The 8,383-nt window shown below is 43.9% G+C and overlaps 1 non-coding gene across 1 annotated transcript; it reads left to right on the top strand.

Moving 5' to 3' along the window:
* The first annotated feature begins 4,015 nt into the window (after nt 1-4,015).
* Nucleotides 4,016-4,088, top strand: TRNAR-CCG (transfer RNA arginine (anticodon CCG)). The gene has a single exon. It is a non-coding gene; the product is annotated as a tRNA-Arg (tRNA).
* The last annotated feature ends 4,295 nt before the right edge of the window (nt 4,089-8,383 follow it).

Raw genomic sequence — 8,383 nt, 5'->3', positions numbered from 1 at the left:
TGAAGAAAGACTCCAGATCCCGGCATGCAGCGGGTCAGTTCTCAGCACCTGGGGCCTAGGCAGAAGGCTTATGCTAGGGACGTCGCTTGTAGGTTCTTTGCCCGGGTAGCTGCTTTAACCACAGTACACATCTGACTTGCAAAATAATTTTCTTAAAAATCTTGATAAAGAGGAGGTGGGTTATTAAAAAAAAGTCTTGATATGGAAACATATTGCTAAGAGTTTTCTCCCTGATAGGACACAGTAGGAACTTGATAGGGGTTTCTGGCCATTATGGAAGGAAAAGTTAAGGCAGGTTTGTGCTGCATTTTTTAGTTCTTTTATTTTCTTAGCTTGTGTCATAAAAGACTGCATAGAAGCTACAAATCTGGTAATAAAAGTTTTCTTATGCCTGTTTCTCCAGTACTTTTAAATACTTTCAAATACAGAAGAGCTGCAAATCTTTACCCAGATTTGCCAAATGTTAACATTTTGCCACATTTTCTATTTCTCATGTATACACACACATACATACACACAAGCGTGGGTGTGTAAAAGTAATATGTAAAAGACATATGTATATACATTTGAACCAACCAAGTATAACTTTCAGAAATTCTGTACCTTAACCACTTGTATACTTCAGTGTGTATCTTCTGATGACATTCTCTTATATGACCAACCACAATCATCAAATTCAGGACAAATGTACTTTTTTCTGTTTCGTTTAAGGATATTTTTAAGGTTTATTTATTTACTTGAGAGAGAAAGCGCGTGCACAGAGGGAGAAGCAGACCCCAGCTGAGCAGGGAGCTTGTTGCAGAACTCGATACCAGGACCCTGGGATCAAGACCTGAACTGAAAGCAAACCCTTAACCAACTGAGCCACCCAGGGGCCCCTTTAAGGATTTTTTTTTTTTTTAAGATTTTTTGTTTTTCTGTGTGTGTGTGTGTGTGTGTCTCTGTGTGTGTGTGTGTGTTTTAGTAATCTCTACACCCATCCTGAGGCTCAAACTCATGACCCTGAGATCAAGAGTTACATGCTCTACTCACTAAGCCCACCAGGGACCCTAAGACAACTGAATTTTGATGCTATTATTTATTATATAGTCTGTATTCAAGTTTTGCCAATTGCTCTGGTATGTTCTATGCTGTATTTTACATTTTTCTGAAAATGTTTGCAGTTTCTTGCATCACAAATGGTTATCAGAGCATCAGACTTAAAGATCTGTTTTCTTTCTGCAATTTTTCTGTATTCTAAAAATGGTATTTTTAGAAATGTTGTATTGGTTGTATTTATTACTATAAATAAATTCAAACATTGAACTTTGTCCATTATTGTAGGCATTTTTGCGAACCTCACTCATTGTGTAGCAGCCGTGGGGTTCACTGGGAGTTGATTTGGCTCCCACATACTCAGTATGATCCTATCATACTGCAAAAATGTGGAAAGAATTCACCCCTAAACCAGTCCTTGCTAGGGATTCTCTTGGCTACTATGAATGGTTCAGGGAAGCATATGACCTAAATTCATTCAGTTGGGAAGCCTATGTCTTTTGTTTAATGACTTGAGATAGGAAAGCAGGCTCTGTTCTTCTGGTCTGGGGGATGTGAGTCCTAGAAATTTGAATAGGACAATTGTAGAGAAACCATGAAAGCTCTGATCAACAGCCTGCCCTACCTCTGAAGGTTGTAATTATGTAACTTTGCAATTATGTCACCCGACAAACTTTGTTTTTAAGCTAGTTATATTGAGTTTTCTTTTGCTTGAAAATATTTGCCCAGAAGTGTTCTGTGTTTTATGTATATTAATATATCTAATATTCACAACTCTATGTTGCAGTATTATTAGTACCTGTACCATTTCAAAGAAGAGAAGACCGAATTAGGAGTGGTTAACTCATTTGTCCAGGTTCACACAGCCGGTAAATGGCAGACAGCAGTCGGACCCATGCTGCCATGCTCTTACCCACTATTCTGTACCCTCACCTGAAAACATCTGAAACAGAAATAAGACGTCCAAACTGAAAGTTGCCTTTGAAAGACACAATGTTGTCCTGGGGGTACCATCCACGCTCTACTCTTAGCTATTATAGTTTGGAGGGAGATTCAGGAGAGGGCTTAGGCCAATCCAAAGCCAGGGATTGGTTTGGTGATGAAGATGTAACACAACAAAATAAAATGTTTACTGAGGCCTTTGGGTGTGAGATATCCTCTCTCTTCCACAGGACTGTGTGTGCTGGTGGCATGAGCCTGATACTTTGCTGCTTTCAGAGAAGAAAATCCAAGTGTGTCTATGGCTAAATAATCATAGTTTGTCTCTCATTCTTTCCAGTAAAAACCATTTTCCACGGAAAAAGCAGTTGCTTTAGCTTGCAACTCAACATCATGCAATTTCTTTCCCTCAAAGACTGCCCATTGTGGGGTGCCTCCCTGGATCAGTCTCTGGAGCTTGCAAATCTTGATTTCAGGGTCCTGAGTTCCAGTCCCACCATGGGGTAGAGATTACCTAAAAATGAAATGTCTTTTCTAAAAAGGGGGGGGGCATGGTCCTGGGATCGAGCGCGCATCAGGCTCTCTGCTCAGCAGGGAGCCTGCCTCACCCTCTCTCTCTCTGCCGGCCTCTGCCTGCTTGTGATCTCTCTCTCTCTCTGTCAAATAAATAAAATCTTTAAAAGAAAAAAAAAGCGGTGGGAGAGACAACGATTGTATTTTAGTATGTGATAGAAGTGATTCATGTATACTTCCCATTTTGTCATACAAAAATATTAAAAAGATACGTTCTCAATTGTTAATACAACTGACATTTCTTACAGCATCATCAAGGCCGTTCTGAAGCGAACCTGCTACTTCCACCCCCTTCGCCAGTGTGCGAACATGAAGGATGACTATTACTGGTTTGGTTCCACTGCCTTGAGTCACTGAGGTGTCAATTTTACCCACTGTCATTTCTGCACCACCAGTGCTAAATGATTAGTGAATTGTTATTTACTAATAACGTTCTAATTTTCATTAAAAGCATTTCCTTAATGACTCAGGGTTTACAAGTACGAAAACATGTGACATACGACACACAGGTATCGAAGATTTGAAAGATACACACCTCAATGTTAACAGTGGAAAGCTCCACGTGGTAGAATTCTGGTTAATTTCAATTTTCATCGTTTGGCTCACCCATGCTTTATGCAATTCTGCAATGAACAGGCGTTCGGTGTCTAAGGAGAAAACGAAATTGTGCATTTTTAAAAATCACGAATACAGCATCTTCACATGCTGTGGAACCCAAAAGTCTCTGAATCTTTATCCAAGATCCAGGTTAAAATAAAAACAAACAAAATCCCTATTGTTTTGTATTGACGGACCCTTTAAACCGGAGATAAAGAGGAGATAGGGGAGAAAAGTGGACGTTAAACGAGTGAAGGAGAAGGGCAGATTTGGGGGAGAAAAAACAAAAACAAACCAACAAAAAAACTTGTTCCCCTGGGGTCCCCCAACAGTCCCCAGCATATAATAGTTGGTGACAACGCTGCACGCTGAGTTAACTGCGGGAAAGGGAAGGAGGGGCAGTAAGAGACGGGAAGGTAGTGAGGTGTGTAGGTGCGGGAGGAGCTCAGGCTCTGCGAGAAGGGGCAGCAGGCGGTCCCAGGGAACTTTGCAAAACGCAGACGCCCGGGCTCAGGTAAACAGAATAAGAACAGAGGTGAGACAGAAATTGGAATTTCGTCCAAGTTCTCCCAAGTGCGCCTAAAGCACAGCCAGGCCAGAGAACCTTCCGAGAAGAACCCCGCAGGCAGAAAGCTGCACAAAAGTTTCCCCGCGCCGGCCACGCAGCCGGCCACGCGCAGGCGCACGGGGACGCGGGCGACGGGCGACGGGACGGGCGGAGGGAGCAGAGGGGCGCAGGCGCGCGCTGCAGCCGCTGGGGGCGGCTCCCAAATCGCTCGGCGCCTGACTCGAGGCCGCGGAGCGCGGGGCGGGGCGGGGCGCGATGATGGCATCGCGTAAGGAGACGGTGTGAGAACCCGGATCCTGTGGTGACCCAGTGGCCTAATGGATAAGGCATCAGCCTCCGGAGCTGGGGATTGTGGGTTCGAGTCCCATCTGGGTCGCACGGAGATTAGTTTTGGCGGAGGGAGAGGCGATCATGGGCACTGACGGCAGAGAAGTAGATTTTGAATCGTGGTTCTTTCGCGTCTCTAACAGCGATTTCGAGAACAACTGTATTTACAAATTAGGAAATGCATATACGCGATTTAAAAATACTGCGATTGAGTCCCCCTTACGGGGCTGCATTTTCAGTGCCTGAGTTTTGTGATCATGGGTCTTTTAAGTATGAGTTTGCCTGAGTATGTATGACTTTTGTGATTATGTCAAATTTATTCCTAAATCATTTAAGGTTTGATGTTTTTTGTAACTGGGATTGTTCTTAATCTCTTAATCTCATTTTTGCGCTGCTCAATTTTGGTGAATAAGACTACAACTTGTCTTGAGTACTGACCCTGCATCGTGGAACTATGCTGGACATACTGAGGTCTAATGGCAATTTTGCGGATTAATTTTGTTCTACAGAAGAATTCTATAGAAGAATTTTTTTCTATAGTATCTTCTGAAAAAAAAAAAAAAAAGACATTTTCACTTCTTCCACTCTTATTCATACTCTTATTATTCCGTTTTCTTGCTAAATACCCAAGACAGAATTTCCAATAAATTGTTGAATAAAAAAAAAAAAATACTGCGATTGAGACTTCGCAAGTGAAGGCGGAGATTTGGCTCAAAACACAAGAGCTTAACTCTTGCTTAACTTACACTTTTTTTTTTTTTAAAGTAAAAAAATCCTTAGGAAGCACGAACTGCCGACAGAACAGATGGCTTGCCCCTATTTTGTTTACCTTTTCAAGCTTAGCTTCCCGGTGGGCAGCCACACCTGCAAAACTTTCTCCCCATCCTTGTCTTTAGGGCTAGCTCCAAACATCTATTTTCAGTACTAAGGAGAGTTTATAGGAAAACAACCAGGCTGTTGCAACGGACATATATAATAAACATATGCCTTGGTTTCTACCCTAAAGCCTGGTGAACAACCCTCTGTAGTTAGGATATATGGTTTGGGGGTATGTGTAGGTGCGCCTGTGTTTGACTTGGAAATTAACGTAATAAAAGAAATACAGACTTGAAGCTTTTCAGGCCAGTTCAGTTGACCGTCTTGAAAAGTTTAAACTCTTCTTGCAAAACTCCTGCAAGAGGACCATCCCTGAGTGAATTCCTGCTCTTTAAAAACAACTAAATACAAAACACAATATGCTATCCTGGATTTGAACCTGAAAGAGAAAAAGGACGTCAGGAGGAAAAACAGTGTGGAGCTTAGTTACTTAATTACTTAGTTATATGCCCACGTTAATTCCTTCCTTCTGTGAAATATACTTGGCGGTGTAAGATGTTAACATCAGAGGACACTGGCTGAAGGATACACGGGAGCCTTCCATTCTGTCTTTGCAACTTCTCTGTAAATCTGACATTATTCCTAAATTAAAATTTTATTTTTTTAAATTAAAATAAAAAGTATTTATTTATTTGAGAGAGAGCGAGCACCTGTGAGCACAAATGAGAGGGGCAGAGGGAGGGGAGAGAGAATCTCAAGCAGACTCCATGCTGAGCGTAGAGCCCAGTGGGGGCTCGATTTCATGACTCTGAGATCAGGACCTGAGCTGAAACCGAGAGTCGGACCCTTAACCCAATGTGCCACCCAGATGCCCCCCCAAATTAAAATTTTATTAAAAACTTAACAATCAGTGGAGAAAGGTAACTGATACCCTTACACCCTTTCTAAGATTAAGAATGTAGTGCTGCATTTTAACTTTTTATTATTTTTTTAAGTTTGACTTGTTCATCTGAGAGAGAGATAACACACATAGAGAGGGCGAGCAGGGGAAGGGACAGAGGGAGAGGGAGACAGGAGGTGAACTCCCCGACAGGGCCCAATCCCGAGATCTGAGATCATGACCTGAGTCAAAGTCAGATCCTTAACCGATGGAGCCACCCAGGAGCCCCCCAATACTGAATTTTTAAACCAGAACACATTGAGAAATAAAGAAGATCAGGGAATAACTCAGCATCTGGGGACATTGAACAGCGACAATACCCCCCTGGTTCCCAGAGGCAAGATCACTCTCCTAACAGAGCACCCATGCCCGAGGACTGGGCAGGACAAATGTCTCACTGGTTCTCTGCCCTTTGGACTTTTGACTGGCCTGCTTAGGCCTCCGGTGTGCTTCCCTGATTCTCTCACTCCATTCCTCTCCTCCAATCTCCTCCGCCTCGCTCCTTCTCTAAGGTAGATGTTTTGGGGCTCACTCACCAGGGCTCATTCAGCTCAGGTCATGATCCCGGGGTCCTGGGATCGAGCCCCGTGTCAGGCTCCCTGCTCAGCGGGAGGCCTGCTTCTCCCTCTCCCACTCCCTCTGCTTGTCTTCCCTCTCTCGCTGTGTGTGTCTCTCTCTCAAATAAATAAATAGACTCTTTAAAAAATAAATAAACTTTCACGTCACTTCAACCCTTTAAAAAACAACAAAAGCAAATTCCACATTTTCCTCTTCTCTCGCTTCTGTCAGCTCCCCCATTCCTGTGTCAGATGCAGAGCTGTCCCTCCTCCAGACACAGCCCAATCCCTTTCTCTGACTTGGCTCTGAACCCACCCCCCGTCTCTCCTCAGGAAGCTGGTCTGGCACTTACAGACATTCAAAAGATCTAAGGCCATGTATTGCCTTCTCCCCTGTGCCTTTAGCTTGCTGTATTACCTCCACTGAGCCCAGAAACACTCTACAGTTTCTCCATTCCTTAAAGCTCACCCTTGGGGGCGCCTGGGTGGCTCAGCGGGTTAAAGCCTCTGCCTTCAGCTCAGGTTATGATCCCAAGGTCCTGGGATCAAGCCCCACATTGGGATCTCTGCTAGGCGGGGACCCTGCTTCCTCCTCTCTCTGCCTACTTGTGATTTCTGTCTGTCAAATGAATAAAATAAATCTTAAAAAAAAAAAAAAAAAAGCTCACCCTTGGTCCTCGGCATCTCATGTGAGTCCTGGGCGTCCCCTCTCCCTATAGCCGGGGCCTTCCAGAATGGTCTCCACGTGTCCAAGGGTCTCTGTTTACCCCACCTGCCATACTTTTCTCACTCTCCTGCTGATGGGCAAACTTCTTCTCAGGGGTGACCTCTTAATTGGCACTTTTTTAAAGATTTATTTTTATTTATTTAGTTGAGAGAGAGAGTGAGCACATGCACACAGGTGGGGGGAGAGCAGGCAGAGTGAGAGAGAGAATCTCAAGCAGGCTCCCCAGCTGAGCAGGGAGCCCAACACAGGGCTCGATCTCACGACCCCAAGATCATGACCTGAGCCGCAATCAAGAGTTGGATGCTCAACCCCCAGGCGCCCCATTTACTGGCAAATTTAAGAAGCACCTTTCCAGTCCTTACCTTGCTTAACTTTACCCCAAAGACTGAAGTTCCTGACCAATCTTTCCTTTTTTTTCTTTTTTTTTTTTAATATGAGTAAGTTTTTTTTCTTGTTACATAAACTATTTGCTCAACATGGGGCTTGAACGCACAACCTTGGCATGCTCTACGACTGAGCCAGCCACGTGCCCCTATCCAATCAGTCCTTCCTTGTTGAAACACACTCTTTGCCCAGGCTTCCAGAAAATCCCACTCTGTTCTCCAAACAACCTCTTTTCAATCTCCTTTGCGAGTTCCCTCTAAGTGCCAACAATGGAAACAAACCAGCTCAACCGAGGCAAAACAAACGATAATTCATTGGAAAGACACGGGGAAGGGTGCCACTCACTAATTAGTAGGGCAAAGCTGGACAGCCAGGCTCAGGGATTGGCAAGAGTCAAGGATGCACCAATGGCCCCCCCAAAAGCGAGGAACTGAGGACACAGCGAATCTGAGAACCAGAAACCTCTGGTCAGGAGGCCACCACTGCTGTCATCACGGGCACTTGTCACACAGCTAGAGCCTCTGACAGTTCTCTTCGTCCACTTGCCCCAGGATCAAGGTTCCGGCCAAATGTTTACAACTGCCCAGCTTCGATCAAGGACCTTTCTCCTGCTGACCATGGGGCCACAGAGGAATTAACACTCCCACCAATTTTTCCCTTAATGCAAAAGGTAATTCCTTAAAAGGAAAAGAGACATGGGTGCTACATAGCCATTGAAACACCAACACCTCTCCTCACCAAGAATTTGGTGAGTTCCTAGTGATCCTTATTAATTGGTCTACCAATACTGTTGATTTTAGGTAATGAGACCAGGATGTTTTTTTTTTCCCCCTCATTGAACTTTGTTAAATGGATCTCAAAATCCTGTGACAGATTTTTTAGGTCAAGTTGTTTCCAATAAAAATTACTGATTTTCATGG

The sequence above is a fragment of the Mustela nigripes genome, chromosome 16 (assembly GCF_022355385.1).
Source record: "Mustela nigripes isolate SB6536 chromosome 16, MUSNIG.SB6536, whole genome shotgun sequence".
Taxonomy (NCBI): Eukaryota; Metazoa; Chordata; class Mammalia; order Carnivora; family Mustelidae; genus Mustela; species Mustela nigripes.
The sequence above is the reverse complement of the archived record's forward strand: the minus strand, read 5'-3'. Positions and strand labels throughout refer to the sequence as shown.